General features: G+C 45.7%; 1 protein-coding gene across 8 annotated transcripts in view; it reads left to right on the top strand.

The window, feature by feature from the left end:
- Positions 1-910: 910 nt before the first annotated feature.
- MEF2A (myocyte enhancer factor 2A) overlaps positions 911-15,654 on the top strand; it is a 167,874-nt gene continuing 153,130 nt past the window's right edge. For 3 of the 8 annotated variants that reach the window (XM_077263381.1, XM_077263379.1, XM_077263382.1), the window contains exon 1: positions 913-1,380. The gene's annotated coding sequence lies outside the window, so the exon portion shown is untranslated. Of the gene's footprint in view, positions 1,381-15,654 lie in introns of all 8 variants that reach the window. The other 5 variants (XM_077263386.1, XM_077263380.1, XM_077263384.1 and 2 more) reach the window with 3 other exon arrangements.

Raw genomic sequence — 15,654 nt, 5'->3', positions numbered from 1 at the left:
AGGCCACTCCAACTCGGCAGCCAAGGTACGAAGCCAAGAGTAGGAGTGCGTTATCATGAGTAACTTGTGGCCCCAAAAAACCCTCTTTCAGGGCACCCAGAAAACAAGAGGCGTTAAAGATCAGGTGATCTCGTCCCCATAATGGCGCAGCCCACTCCAACGCCCTGCCTGACAAAAGGAAAATTAGGGTATGTGCACACGTTGCGGATTTTGCTGCAGGGTGAAATCTAGACTTGCACAATCAGTAGTCACCATAGGCTTAGCTGGAGAGGCAGCAGTAACTACACATCCAGCAGGAGCCTGGGCAAGGCGCTGGGGCCGGAGTCTATGCTGAGCAGTCATCCCAGCGGACGAGCCTGACCCGGACACCACTGCACCAGACAAGGCTTGGGATCTATCCCGTGCAGCGGGACAATCCGGGCGCCTAACACTATAGACCGGGATGGTGGCTACTGATATATGGCAAAGAGGCACATAATACTCTGAACCAGGAGCGAACACAACAGTGGTGCAGCCTGCTCAAGGGCCCAAGAGGGAAGGGGCCACAGGCAGAGAGCCCCTGTTCTACTGAGACCCCCATGTCTGACAGAAGCCAGGGCCCAGAACAGGGGGAGCAAGTGGGCGTCACAGAAGTGGTGGAGAAGGGGGCAACTAGGCACAGTCTCCATTTGTGCTCTATTTCCCCACTGTTATGCCATAGGGCACCGGTCCCCTCACGCTCCGCCGGTGGTGACGGCCCGGAGCAGCACACGCCCCGCGCACACCTCACCTACAGCTGATAACAACATTCACCACAAGCGCTCGCTTATCCCCGCCTCCGCAGAATGCTGATTGGCTAAGCTGCGCGTCTATCACGCCCCTGTTTAAGACCCGCCCCTCCTCTTGTCTCCTGTCACTTGTGTTAGCCAATTGCCCGAGGCGAAGGGACAGATGACGTCATCGGTTGCCAAGAGGAATCCAACGTGCGAGCTGTCAAGGCTAGCGACCTCATTTCTCTCCCTCCTTATCCCGTGACGGCTGCGTTGTTTATCTGTGGCCTTTCTAAAGACGGGACGTGTACTGTGACAGGACGACGTGATCTCCCTTCTGCCTGCTCTGGCTTCTGGGCTGCCGGTGACGTCATCAACCGGGCCTTTGGCGCGGAGTGATCCGCCCTCTTCAGACCCCCGAGTTCCAGGAGGTGAAGCGGCTGTGGCGGAGTGTCACCAAGAAGAAACTATCTAGTGTGGTGGTGAGAGTGGACGAAAAGGAGTCCGCTGAGAGCCGAGCGCTGCAGGTGAGGGCCGTGCGGAGGCAGTGCGGGGTGTGTACCAGCGGAGGAGGACCGGAGCCAGCGCCGGAGGCAGTGACAGCAGCAGCAGCAGCAGCAGCAGCACACTGGTGAGTGCGGAGTGTCGGGCGCTGCTCAGGTGCTGTCATTTGTTTATATAGCCTGGAGCTCTAGTTTCTGCTCACCGGGGGAAGTAATTCCGTTCCCTGTTATGGCAGCAGACCCCCACCATCCAGGGGCCGTAAACTTGCTGTGGTGGGTTCCCACACTTTATTGCCCATATGTGGTGCCCCCTGTGCCCGCTCAGCTGTCACCTACATATGTGGCTGTGACAGCGGAGATTAGATACCTACGGATACACCTCACTGTGACAGCGGAGATTAGATACCCTCGGATACACCTCGCTGTGACAGCGGAGATTAGATACCCACAGATACACCTCACTGTGACAGCGGAGATTAGATACCCACGGATACACCTCACTGTGACAGCGGAGATTAGATACCCACAGATACACCTCACTGTGACAGCGGAGATTAGATACCCACGGATACACCTCACTGTGACAGCGGAGATTAGATACCCACGGATACACCTCACTGTGACAGCGGAGATTAGATACCCACAGATACACCTCACTGTGACAGCGGAGATTAGATACCCACGGATACACCTCACTGTGACAGCGGAGATTAGATACCCACACATACACCTCACTGTGACAGCGGAGATTAGATACCCACGGATACACCTCACTGTGACAGCGGAGATTAGATACCCACGGATACACCTCACTGTGACAGCGGAGATTAGATACCCACAGATACACCTCACTGTGACAGCGGAGATTAGATACCCACAGATACACCTCACTGTGACAGCGGAGATTAGATACTCACAGATACACCTCACTGTGACAGCGGAGATTAGATACCCACAGATACACCTCACTGTGACAGCGGAGATTAGATACCCACGGATACACTTCTCTGTGACAGCGGAGATTAGATACCCATGGATACACCTCACTGTGACAGCGGAGATTAGATACCCTCGGATACACCTCACTGTGAGATACAACTTTGTGCTGTGCAGTACGTTCCTCATCAGTGTACACTGTGCCTGCATGGCTCCGCCGCCTGCTGGGGCGAGATGTGACGTGACATCGGGTGTGGAGGTCCACAATGTTTCTGGGGTCCGCATAGTCACCCACTGTCAGCGTAAGACCCCCGTGGCTGCTGGTAGCACCGTACACGTCGGTAATGTCACTTTCTGGGTGTTGTGTTGATACCTGTCAGCTCTTACTGACTCCTGGAGGAGTGTCGGACAGTCTGTGGGATTGTGTCCCCCCAGGACTAGAGCTGCAGTCCGTCGTGACGTCCCCACGTCATGGCTTCTAACTGCGATTGTGTTGGATTGAAAGACGGCGTCTCTTAATGATAATTGTTCTTTTAAGAACATTCAGGAGGACTTGTCCTAGAGGGGAAATAAGACCACTCGTCGTGCGTGGTTACATTGCTGGAACCAGGTTTTGTCTGAGATGTGAGTGGTATGATCGGCACCGATGTCACTGGGACACGTGATAGATCCAGTCTCTGTCCGGCTTATGCCCATATGGCCCCATTCAGACATCCGTGAGTCCCGTGCGTGGTCCATCACATAGAACATCTACCCATTATACTATATGGAGCTGTCCACATATCTGGGTTTTTTCACTGACCACGTGTCCATTTTTGATCCAGGTCCCTGATTAAATTTACCTATACAAGTCTATGACTCCACACAAATCCCTGATACCAGACGCTGCCATCCACATGCTGTCCATTTTTATCACTACAGATTTATATATTTTTTTTATTTTTTGTGTACCAGGCGACTGAATTAGTCCTTATGTATTTGCCATTTATTTACGGTACTATTCGAGGTGTTGTCTCCTAGTTGGGCAACCCCTTCTTAAATACTATGTTCTTCACCCTAAAAGAAAAATACCATATACTCCCCTCTGCTCTGGCGCCCTTCATTGATGTCTCCAGGCGCTAGTGTAGCATTATCATTGGCCACTAATGGCCTGTGGCGCTCACTCTTTCGTTGGATTCTTCCGAGGGACGTGTGGGCTCTGCAGCCTGTTAGTGGCCGCTGATGGGTTGCAGTGCTCACGTGACATAACAATGTTATGTCAGCTCTGTGTGGAAGGTGAGTATACCGGTATATCATATTTTTATTTTCTATGGGGCACTATTGGATTTAAGAAGTTCCTGAAAATGTCTAAATTGTTGCTCTATTTTGGTTGGAAAAAATGATAAATTGGCAAACCAGCCCCATCTGCACTTTTAAAAGAGGCTTAGAAAGTTGAAGCAACTGCTGGCGACTGTTTCGCAGATCGTTTTTCAGTTTGTCATTCAGTCGCTTTGTACAAAGCATTTATTGTGCCGGTTCTGTTCCAGGCTGTAAGCAGTCTATGCGCCTCCATATGGCTTCACGTTGCATCTAGGGCAAAATACCTCGGTATTTCGGCATATTATGGGACATGCAACTGTTTTGGGTTTTTTTTTCAGGCACTCTGTATAAATCAATGAGAAAAGCCTCCCTGTGAAATGAGAGACTCCTAGAAATACAGTAAGGACCTTTCCATTGCTGTAGGTGGTATATTACGTGTCCATAATACAGCTGTACACATGAGCCCTGGAGACCTTGTGAATGTGCCTCCATGTAATCTGATTTCTATCATACACTACTCCGATCTCCAGTACTTTTCCATAATATCAGTAGCCTATCCGGTCCTGATCGCATCCCGTTTATGGCCTCTGCTTGATGAATTTGCCAGGAAAAGCTCCCAAATTCCGGTATGCCATACTGTGGCAATCGTCACCCTAAGCTGCCATGTAAAATAATGTGTAAGTATTGTATTCTTATATTGCTGTATGGAATAATGTCGTCTATTCCATTAATGCATACCTTCTTCTTTTGTTATAACCCACTGGTGGCGAACAGGACAATATTGTCCTCCATAGGGTTCTGGACAATAGTATCTTCTTAGCCTCCATCTTGACGTGTATTTCAGGAGCTCAATCCTGAAAGCGGGCAAACAACGTGTTGTGAACATTTTGCTATTGTGTTGTTCATCTCTTGGTAACCAAGTATGTTTTTTGGGAAATGTTTTAACATTTCGGACCAGAATCGTCAAAAGCGTTTGCAAAAAAGTGCATCATTTGTGCAGATAGTAGAGGGTTAATGCAGGCTCACATTTGCTCTTGCAGCATCTGTCTCAGTCGCGGCGGTATTCAGAGTCTCATTAATAATGTGACCGCCAAACAAACGGTTTAATTGGGTGACTGTGCTCCCAATGCTACCTTGTGTAGTCACCTAGAGGTGCATCCAGATGTTCTCCTCTCCATCACTACCACAGTCACGTCTTTGGGGACAACGGCGGGTAAACACGTTTGATAAACAGATTTAATAGCTGGGCTCAAATGAAGAAGCTTCCATTATGACGCTTGTGGGTTAACCCTGTGGTGACAGCATAATAGTCGTGGTTTGGTGATCGGATAGTCAAAATGCCCTTTGGAAGTTATTTTCTTGTCTGAGAAAAGGTCTCCACTTTGGGACATCGGTATAAACATTTTCCACTATTTCCTAAAAAGTTGCTGTGTGATAAATAAAGTACCGGTAGTGTAGTAATCCCTTTTAGGCCTCTTCGGTAGGTGTCTATAGGGATGAACTGACAAACGTCAATGCCCCAGGAATTAAGCTTCTTCCATTTTGGTCCTCAACATGCCAGGTCCTTTGTTCTCAAGGGACAAAAGCCACTGTTGGGGGGTCTGGCAGCAGCTTATTGCCCATTCACCCTGGCCAAGTGTCATGTGCTTGGGGTCAGGAGTCGTTGCTGTGTTCAGATGACAGCTCTCCGAGGTGTATGATTAGCATTCATATTGTATGTAATAATCAGTTTGGTGTATAAAGTAATTGTTGTGGGCTTGGGCATTCGCCTTATTCTATCACAAGCACAGAGCCCCGTTGATTATAATGGTGGGTTCTGGCTGGTTTCAGTTTTTGTGTCCTAAAATGGATAGGGAAGCAGAACGCACAACCTCAGGTGTGAACAGAGTCCAGGGCTGGATCTACACATTAACAGTAATAGCACATTTTATTATTTTTCAGGTTTGTATTTTTTTAAGAACCAAATCTAGGAATATTTATCTTAAAACATTTTATATAAAAGAACTCAAAGGGGTTGTCCACCATTGAGATGATAATTATTTTTGTTGGCCTCTCAGTTTTTTTGTTTTTCTAATGTTTGTAGTCCTATAGAGAAGCATATGGGAAAAAAACTGCAGCGCATGCAGTCTGTAATAGTAATAAAAGAGCACACCTGTATATGGAGGAATCAGGCAAGAGAGTACCTGTGTATGGAGGAATTAGGCAAGAGTGCTGCGAGCACCCCTGTAAATGGAGGAATCGGGCAAGAGCGCCCCTGTATATGGAGGAATCAGGCGAGAGTGCTGCGAGCACCCCTGTAAATGGAGGAATCGGGCAAGAGCACCCCTGTATATGGAGGAATCAGGCAAGAGTGCTGCGAGCACCCCTGTAAATGGAGGAATCGGGCAAGAGCGCCGCTGTATATGGAGGAATCAGGCAAGAGTGCTGCGAGCACCCCTGTATATGGAGGAATCAGGCAAGAGTGCTGCGAGCACCCCTGTATACGGAGGAATCAGGCAAGAGTGCTGCGAGCACCCCTGTAAATGGAGGAATCGGGCAAGAGTGCTGCGAGCACCCCTGTAAATGGAGGAATCGGGCAAGAGCGCCCCTGTATATGGAGGAATCAGGCAAGAGTGCTGCAAGCACCCCTGTAAATGGAGGAATCGGGCAAGAGCGCACCTGCATATGGAGGAATCAGGCAAGAACGCCCCTGTATATGGAGGAATCAGGCAAGAGCGCCCCTGTATATGGAGGAATCAGGCAAGAGTGCTGCGAGCACCCCTGTAAATGGAGGAATTGGGCAAGAGCGCCCCTGTATATGGAGGAATCAGGCAAGAGTGCTGCAAGCACCCCTGTAAATGGAGGAATCGGGCAAGAGCGCACCTGTATATGGAGGAATCAGGCAAGAGCGCACCTGTATATGGAGGAATCAGGCAAGAGCGCCCCTGTATATGGAGGAATCAGGCAAGAGCGCCCCTGTATATGGAGGAATCAGGCAAGAGTGCTGCGAGCACCCCTGTAAATGGAGGAATCGGGCAAGAGCGCCCCTGTATATGGAGGAATCAGTCAAGAGTGCTACGAGCACCCCTGTAAATGGAGCAATCGGGCAAGAGCGCCCCTGTATATGGAGGAATCAGCCCTATATATAAAACTTAACTTTTAATAAATAGCATATAAAATAAACAACTCAACTGACACAAACAAAAAGGGGTGCTCCTGTGAAACCGTGCTCAAGTAATAAAAATTGGTTAGATCTCACCAATAGTAGTAGAGCGGAATGCCTCTCCAAAGTTGGTGTACGTATGGTCACCAACACAGACCTCTCAGTGTCCTTAACCGGAGGTCCGTCGTCCATATAAAGGGAAAGGGGCTGGATACAGGGTGTGTACTGCCTTCCCTGTATGTCTTGCTCCAGCTCCTGTCCTGACAAGGACAGGCCCCAAGTGGTCCCTAACTATAGACTCCACCAACCCATGGACCATACCCAATTCTCCCGACGCGTTTCATGTCCAGTATCGGGCACTCATCAGGGGAGTAGAAATGCCAGTCAAAACTAGCCAATAGTCCAGTCAAAATGCAGTAGAGAGTCCTTTTTAGGAGATCCGCCTTCCCGTTCCCGCTTAATCTAGGGGCTATTTAAGCTCACATTGAGTGCAGGGGGAAAAGGATTGCCACCATCTACACAGATAGGAACAGGGGTACCCAACCACTTCGGGTTCCTCATATGTTTTGAAAAGGATCTCCTAAAAAGGACTCTCTACTACTATTGGTGAGATCTAACCAATTTTTATTACTTGAGCACGGTTTCACACGAGCACCCTTTTTGTTTGTGTCAGTTGAGTTGTTTATTTTATATGCTATTTATTAAAAGTTAAGTTTTATATGTAGGGCTATCCTCCTTGCTCTTATATACTCTGATCCTGAGGATATATTAATGGTGGTGATTACCTCACACTATAGCTTAGTATATGGAGGAATCAGGCAAGAGTGCTGCGAGCACCCCTGTAAATGGAGGAATCGGGCAAGTGCGCACCTGTATATGGAGGAATCAGGCAAGAGCGCATCGGTATATTGAGGAATCAGGCAAGAGCGCACCTGTATATGGAGGAATTGGGCAAGAGCGCACCGGTATATTGAGGAATCAGGCAAGAGCACACCTGTATATGGAGGAATCGGGCAAGAGCGCACCTGTATATGGAGGAATCAGGCAAGAGTGCTGCGAGCACCCCAATATATGGAGGAATCGGGCAAGAGTGCTGTGAGCACCCCTGTATATGGAGTGATCAGGCTAGAGCGCCCCTGTATATGGAGGAAACAGGCAAGAGCGCCCCTGTATATGGAGGAATAAGGCATGAGTGCCCCTGTGTATGGAGGAATCGGGCGAGAGCACCCCTGTATATGGAGGAATCAGGCGAGAGCGCCCCTGTATATGGAGGAATCAGGCGAGAGCGCCCCTGTATATGGAGGAATCAGGCGAGAGCGCCCCTGTATATGGAGGAATCAGGCAAGAGCGTCCCTGTATATGGAAGAATCGGGCAAGAGTGCCCCTGTATATGGAGGAATCTGGCGAGAACGCTTTCAGCCAAATGATTGTCCAATAGCTGTTTGTTGTGTATGCAGACTTTATTTCCCAGAGACCCTGTGAAATGTCAACATTTAAATATGATTAGTTGCAATGGGCAACTGGCCCATTTTTTTCTCTACACCGGTTTGGCTGAATATCCCCCTTTGTATGTGTAGCGCCCCCCCCCCCCCCCCCACTGCCGCAGGGCCGAAGGGTACCCGGTACCGGGCCTGTGAGTCTCTGCTCTGGGGTTGTCACGGTGGCTAGACCCGGTCCGTGACCCTGCTGAGGGGCGTACAGTGATAGATGTAGATAGTGGTGGTGGTGAAGCTGTAGTGGTGCGGTGCAGTATATAACGAGGACACCAGGTTGCAGTCTCTTTACCTCTTTACTGAAGATCTCTGGGTCCTCAGTCCGGAATCCGGATAACCAGGCTGCGCAAGTCCTGCCGGTCCAATGGCACCTCCAGAGTTCTCTTAGCAGGTGGAAATCTGTGCCTTCCTTCTAGCGCTATGTGTTGCGGTCCTTCCCTGCTGTGCTTACAGAAAGTCCCCACAACTGTTGTCTGTTTCTTAAGTTCCCTCACAACTCGATTAGATGATGTTCTGCTAATCCTCCGTCCCTCCCTGGTGTTCTGGTTGGGACGGCACCCATTTGACGGGTAGGCTCGGAGCTCTTCCGGGACCCTAGAGTCGCCCCTCTCCACAAGTTGCCCCCCAAGACTGCATAGGTGATTTAGGTGAGACAGCCCGCCTTAGACTGACTGTCCTGCCGCTGTTTAGAGTATCGCTTGAAGCTGGATGTTGTAATACTCCCTCGGCGTTCCGGCCACCGGTAGTGCGCCTCAGTAGGGTGTTGCCTCGGTCTTACGGCACGACCCCTACTGGTATTCTCCTTATTGCCTTGATCTCGTTTCTCACTCAGCACAATCTATCTCGCTTCTGGTCCTTCCTTGGGCACCGCCGCTATCCTGAGCAGGCACGGTCCCGTTACGTTCGTTCAAGTTGCCAAGCCTCTGTCAGGATCCCACCCCTGACAGAGACCCTACTGTATCTTCCCCCACAACACCCTCTGCCACAAGGTGTTGCCTGGTTCCAACCCAGTCAGCTTTCTGACTAACTTCCTGCCTGACCCCCAGTTTACCCACTATGGTGGGGAGTGGCCTAGTGAATAGAACCCTTAGCTCCCCCCGGAGGCCCGGCTGTGAAATGTATTGGTGTCTGTGATACCTGATCAGATGAACTCCTTCAGTGCCATCAGACGCACCATAGCTCCCCATAGTGGCGGAGCCACAGTACTGCAACGACCAGGACTCTGGGGCGCTGCATATGTACACTTTATAATAATTTGTTATACACTTTAAAGTCTGCCTACATGTTTGTTTTAATTTTTTTAACTAATAAAATGCTGTGAAACAAGTGATGTGCATGGAGACTCTATGGCCATACTTGGAGGTCATGTGATTGTTGCGGCTTTGTTGTAATAGAAATCCGTGATGCCAGTCTGAACACAGCCTGACTGCTTTGATGTGGACTAGGAGGGCATTTGAAATGCAATGACATTGATGGATGATACTATAGTGATATATTTGCAAGTATTAGAAATAGTACCGTAATTCAGTGCCTCTTCCCTTCTCCTTATCCATTCCTGTCTGTCTTTTTTCCTTCTTATATTTGTTTAGCCATCATCTAATGGATTACAAGTCTGAGCTATCATGCAGTGGAATCAATCATTCTTACTTATGGTGTATTTTGTACTTGAAACTCTCGCAAATGTCTTTTTTCTATTTTGGCATTGTGTTTTAACTGATGTCTAGAATGTTACCGTATCGTTATCTGGATTGATGTTTGTAATTGTTTAAATATAAACTTTAATAAAAAATTTACAGTTATAAAAAAAAAAAAAAAATAGTAATTCCGTTCTAATAAATAAAATGTCACATCAAGAGTAAGGCTACGTTCACATTTGCGTTGTGCGCCGCAGCGTCGGCGCCGCAGCGCACAACGCAAACAAAAACGCGGCAAAACGCACGCTAAAACGCTGCGTTTTGCGCCGCATGCGTCGTTTTTGCCCGCAAGTTGGACGCAAAAAAAATGCAACTTGAAGCGTTTCTTGCGTCCAACGCTTGCGGCCATGCGGCGCAAAACGCAGCACAACGCATGTCCATGCGCCCCCATGTTAAGTATAGGGGCGCATGACGCATGCGGCGCCGCTGCGGCGCCCGACGCTGCGGCGCTGACCGCAAATGTGAACGTAGCCTAAGACGAGCACTGACTGCCACATAGTGATTAGTCTACATGAAGCACAGTAGTCATGGTATAGTATCCAGGCTACCACGTGTACTGTATATACGACTGTCGCCCTATTATTAATTGGCTCCTGGATGACCAGTATAGCCTAAAAATATTGTAATACGAGATCATCAAGTATTGTAATATGAGAACATACCGATACAAAACCAGTGAGTGGTTCCAAAGCGTTACCCCAAAATAGGAAAATAAGGAAAGCAAATAGACAACTGATGCAGCTAAAGCCTGTTGTCACAGAAAGAGCTACTGGAAGTTGTGTCCTATGTAGAAATCCTGGTGTAGCTGTCCTCTCCTGACGTCAAGAAGAGCGGCCTGTACTGTAGAGCCTCCGGACAGCCAGTCTGTGCATGCACTTTGGTTAGCTAGTAATATTCTCTCTCAATATGTTTAAACAGTGGGGGTGCACTCAGATTTCCACATTACTGGTCTCGTATATCTAGGGGTCTGAGAGTTTCCACAAAGGATGTGATAGGTGGTGTCTACATCCTGTCATAGTCTGACTTCCTGTCTATACTGGGGAGCATGTACTGGACCGGTAGTCAGACTAGAGGTCACATGACAGAGCTGGAAGAGAGGAAAGATGTTGGGATGAAACATGACACAGCTAGATTAAAGCTGGCGAATAAGCATTATATGTGCAAAAACTTTATTACATGCCGACTAGTCTCACAGAAGAGGATTGGGAGAAGCCCAGGAGTCTAGTATGTATGTGGCGGGAAGTATGCAAATCGCATACATGTGGACATGGGATCGACCACCCATAAGGAGAATGCAGGGGAGTCGTGACACCCTGCACATTACGTGCTGACAATTTGGCACATCTAGTGATTGCGGAGCATTCTTTTGAGACCGGACAGACTGTTTAACCTACGTCTTCTGCTGTTTTGCCGATCCCAAACTCCTTTGCCAGCGACTTCAGTGTTGCAGTTGCACATGAGCATTGGTGCATTGTGTGTAATGCAGGATTTGTCAGTGACACTTACGGTAAAACACTTTTTTTTTGCCGCATGGTGGAGCCAACATACATTACAAGCCCATTAAGCCACAGGGACAAAGTCATCATGGATTCTCATTCCCACAATCCGCGTTTTCACCAGTTCACTGTCGTGGACACGTATCCGAAGGTGCTTTGTGGTTATAACGATCTTACTGAGGCTTGGTACTGAGAAGTAATGTGCTTTCTTGTTCTGAAGCCCAGCTACCTTCATTAACCCTTCCCACCACAGCTAATGTTTGTTTTTACAATAACGTTTTTCCTCTTATTCTTGTAAGAACCATAACATTGTTGTTGACATAGGATGAGCTTGCTTTTTTGTGGAACAAGTTGTCATTTTGTCAGAGGAGTGTTAGAGTACTAAAGCTGTCAGGATCCAGCTTTTTTTTTTTTTTTCCTGTGCATTTTGCCACTGTAGATTCACTATTGAAAATCCATAATGATCATGTCCCATGTGGACAGTCCCTCAGGGTTATGCTGCATGTTTTCTTAAAGACATTTGTGCTTATGGTTCTCTCTCTATTAAGTCTGGGTTAAAGAGATTTTTCACGTCCTAAGAATATTTTTTTTTTCTTTACTAACTCAAAAAAAACCCCAAACTCCAAACTCTGACGTACAGCGAGTCCCAAGTCACATAATGTGGCTGTTGGCACCGCGGCACGTCATCCTGGTAAATTTTAGTTATATTTTGTGACCGTAGGGATGTATTTTTGGGGTTATGTTACTACTTTGCTGGTGGAAAATCATCAGTGTTATAAATTATTGGCGTTGTGAATGAGATCTCACTAAATCTCATCCATGTGCTGCGGAGGATATCTGACCGAGGCTGTCGATAATTTCAGCCAGTCTTCACCATTTCTACAGCAGATGTGGCTTGTTGGAAATGATAAACTTTTATATGTTGGATTTTGCATGGGGGTGAGAGTCAGAGAAGTGATAATATATGTGAAGTAGATTCCACTTTTTTTTAATCTTTAATATTAATTCACCCACCCCAAAAGCTGAGAATCCAAGTAAGGTTTCTGTGACTGCGCTTGCACTTGAGTAGCGTACATAGTAGATGTAAATGAAATAAATACATATAATCCAGGCATCCGCTGCAGAATATCTGATGCTTATTCTTCTGCTTTCTAGACATGCTGCAATCTCTCTTCCCTCGTAATGTATTAGAAAGAACGGGATAGATGCTAAAAAGTATGAGATGGAAGTAAAAATAGTCCCTGCCGTGTATATATAGCTTATTTGCTTGGCTCACGTAGCGTGTTAGAGGAGGAACCAGGGAGTTAAGTGTTTTTTCCACCCTTTATTTGTGCACCAGTGGCACGTGTGTGTTCAGTAAATAGACGTCCGTGCCAGAGGCCCGCCTCAGATTAGAAGGGCTGGCACGCATCCTATAGGAATTTTTTTTCTTCTAAACTGGATGCTGTTTATAGTTTTACTGTAGCAGATATAGTATCCAATGAATGAGTAAAATATAGCAGCCATTCAAAATAACCACCCAAATAGATGTGCTCACTGTACTATGAAGGACTATTTCTGGCTGTCATATTCCCTGGGTTCCCCTTCAGTCAGCACCAGATGATGCAGGATGTTTTTAGCCTTGGAAATTCCAGCGCATTACATTCTCTTTCGATAAGAGATCATCGTAAAGTTTATTTTAATTTGCCTTTCTTTGGCCAAAGGTAAGGCGCTCGATATCTTCCGATAATGCACACATCACGACAGGTACTTGTAACGGCACCAGCCCCTGCTAGCCTCACACTGCAGAATTGTGGGGAACCTGGAAAACGTACACTCTGAAGAAGAAAAAAACACAGCGTAAATTTACCTGCGATGCAAAATTATTTACCCCTTAGTGACCCGGCCAAATTTTTAAAATCTGACCACTGTCACTTGTGGTAACAACTCAGGAATGCTTCAACACATCCCAGTGATTTGGAGAAATGTTTTTTTCGTAACACATTGTACTTTATGATAGTGGTAAATTTAGGTCGATATGTTTTGTCTATTTATAAAAAAAATATCAGAAATTTGACAAAAATGTTAAAAAAAATTGCAATTTTCAAACTTTGATTATCCCTTTAGTCCAGATAGTCATACCACAGAAAAACATTAATAAATAATATTTCCCTTATGTCTGCTTTAATTTGGCACCGTTTGTGAAATGTTAGTTTATTTTGTTACTATTTTAGGAGGTTTAAAAATGAAGCAGCAATTTTTCATTTTTTCCAAGTAAATTGACAAAACATTTTTTTAGAAACTTATCCAGGTTTGAAGTGACTTTGAGGTTGGTCCTATATGTATTGGACCCCCCCCCCCCCCAAAAAAAAAATAAAAAAAAAATGATATTTTAAAAACGGCACCCATTGACATTTTGAAAACTGCTGTCACGTAGTTTATTTACCCTTCAGATGATTTTCAGGAATTAATAATGTAAAGTGACATGAGAGAAATGAGAAAGTGTATTTTTACCATCTAAATGTCAGTAACTTCTGAACAGGCCACTATAGCTACAGACTCTAACCACTATTTGGTTGTGAATTGCCATGGTAACAGGAGCACACAATCAACATCTCAGGGTGCCAAGGGGGATAAAGAGGAAGCCCCCACACTCTGTTAACCATCTAGATGCTGTAATCTTTATTGACAGCAGCATTTAAGGGGTTAACCTGCGATTTCTGAGGCTGGTGACTCAGATAAACGTATCCTCAGAAGCAGAGGTGACTCTTGGTCTTCCTTTCCTGGGGCGGTCCTCATGTGAGCCAGTTTCTTTGTAGCGCTTGATGGTTTTTGCAACTGCACTTGGGGACACTTTCAAAGTTTTCCCAATTTTTCGGACTGACTGACCTTCATTTCTTAAAGTAATGATGGCCACTCGTTTTTCTTTACTTAGCTGCTTTTTTCTTGCCATAATACAAATTCTAACAGTCTATTCAGTAGGACTATCAGCTGTGTATCCACCAGACTTCTGCACAACACAACTGATAGTCCCAACCCAATTTATAAGGCAAGAAATCCCACTTATTAAACCTGACAGGGCACACCTGTGAAGTGAAAACCATTCCCGGTGACTACCTCTTGAAGCTCATCAAGAGAATGCCAAGAGTGTGCAAAGCAGTCATCAAAGCAAAAGGTGGCTACTTTGGAGAACATAGAATCTAAGACATAATTTCAGTTGTTTCACACTTTTTTGTTAAGTATATAATTCCACTTGTGTTAATTCATAGTTTTGATGCCTTCAGTGTGAATTTACAATTTTCATAGTCATGAAAAATCTTTAAATGAGAAAGTGTGTCCAAACTTTTGCTCTGTACTGTATGTATGATAAATTTGGAATAGCAGACTGTTTAGCAGACAACTATATGCATAGCCATGTAAGGGGACGTTTCACTGTATTTTTGTAACCCCTTAGAGACCACCAGTACGTCGTTTTACTGACCTGTGATATAAGAGAATAGTATCCCCAGATGGGTGACAATCCAGCAGCTGTCGGCTGTACACTACAACATGCTGCATCAGCCAAGATCAGTGTTGGCACCGACTATGGTTGTTTAACTCCTTAAATGCAGTCAATAGTGACTACAGGATCTAGATGACTAACAGAGTACAGTGGTTACCTCTTTAACCCCGTTGGCACCATGAGATCTTGATCGCGTGGTCCTGATACTTACCATGGCAGTTCACGGCCAAATACTGGCCTTAGAGTCTGCCAGCTATAGAGGCCTGTTCTCAAATTCTCAAAATTTAGGTGGTAAAAATAAAGTTTTTCATTTCTGTTATGCCACTTTGTATTAATTACGAACCTGAATGGTTAATAAGCTACATGAAAGCAATTTTGAATACATTGAGGGGCGCTTTTTTTTTAATAATAGTATCAATTTTGGGGTTTTCCAATATATATGACCCCCAAAGTCACTTGAAAACTGAATAAGTCCCTATAAAAATAATGAAATGAAAAATTACTGCTACATTTTTAAACATTCTAAAATGCTAACATAAAACAATGTTTTATAAATGGTGCTGGTGTAAAACCGATATGAGAGAAATGTTACGGTATTTTATTGTTTATGTATGGTATAACTATCTGGATTAAAGGGATAATCATTTAAAGTTCGGAAATTGCAATTTTGTTTGTCACGTTTCTGATATTTGTGTAAATAAACACAAAACATATTAACCTAAATTTACCATTGTCATAAAGTATAATGTGTCACGAAAAAAATAATTTCAGCATCTCTGGGATATGTTGAAGCATTCCAGAGTTATTACTGTATAAAGAGACACATGTCAAATTAAAAAAAAAAAAAAAAAGCCCTTCAGT

This window comes from Ranitomeya variabilis, chromosome 5 (genome assembly GCF_051348905.1).
Source record: "Ranitomeya variabilis isolate aRanVar5 chromosome 5, aRanVar5.hap1, whole genome shotgun sequence".
Lineage (NCBI taxonomy): Eukaryota > Metazoa > Chordata > Amphibia > Anura > Dendrobatidae > Ranitomeya > Ranitomeya variabilis.
This window is presented reverse-complemented; position numbering and strand designations above follow the sequence as displayed.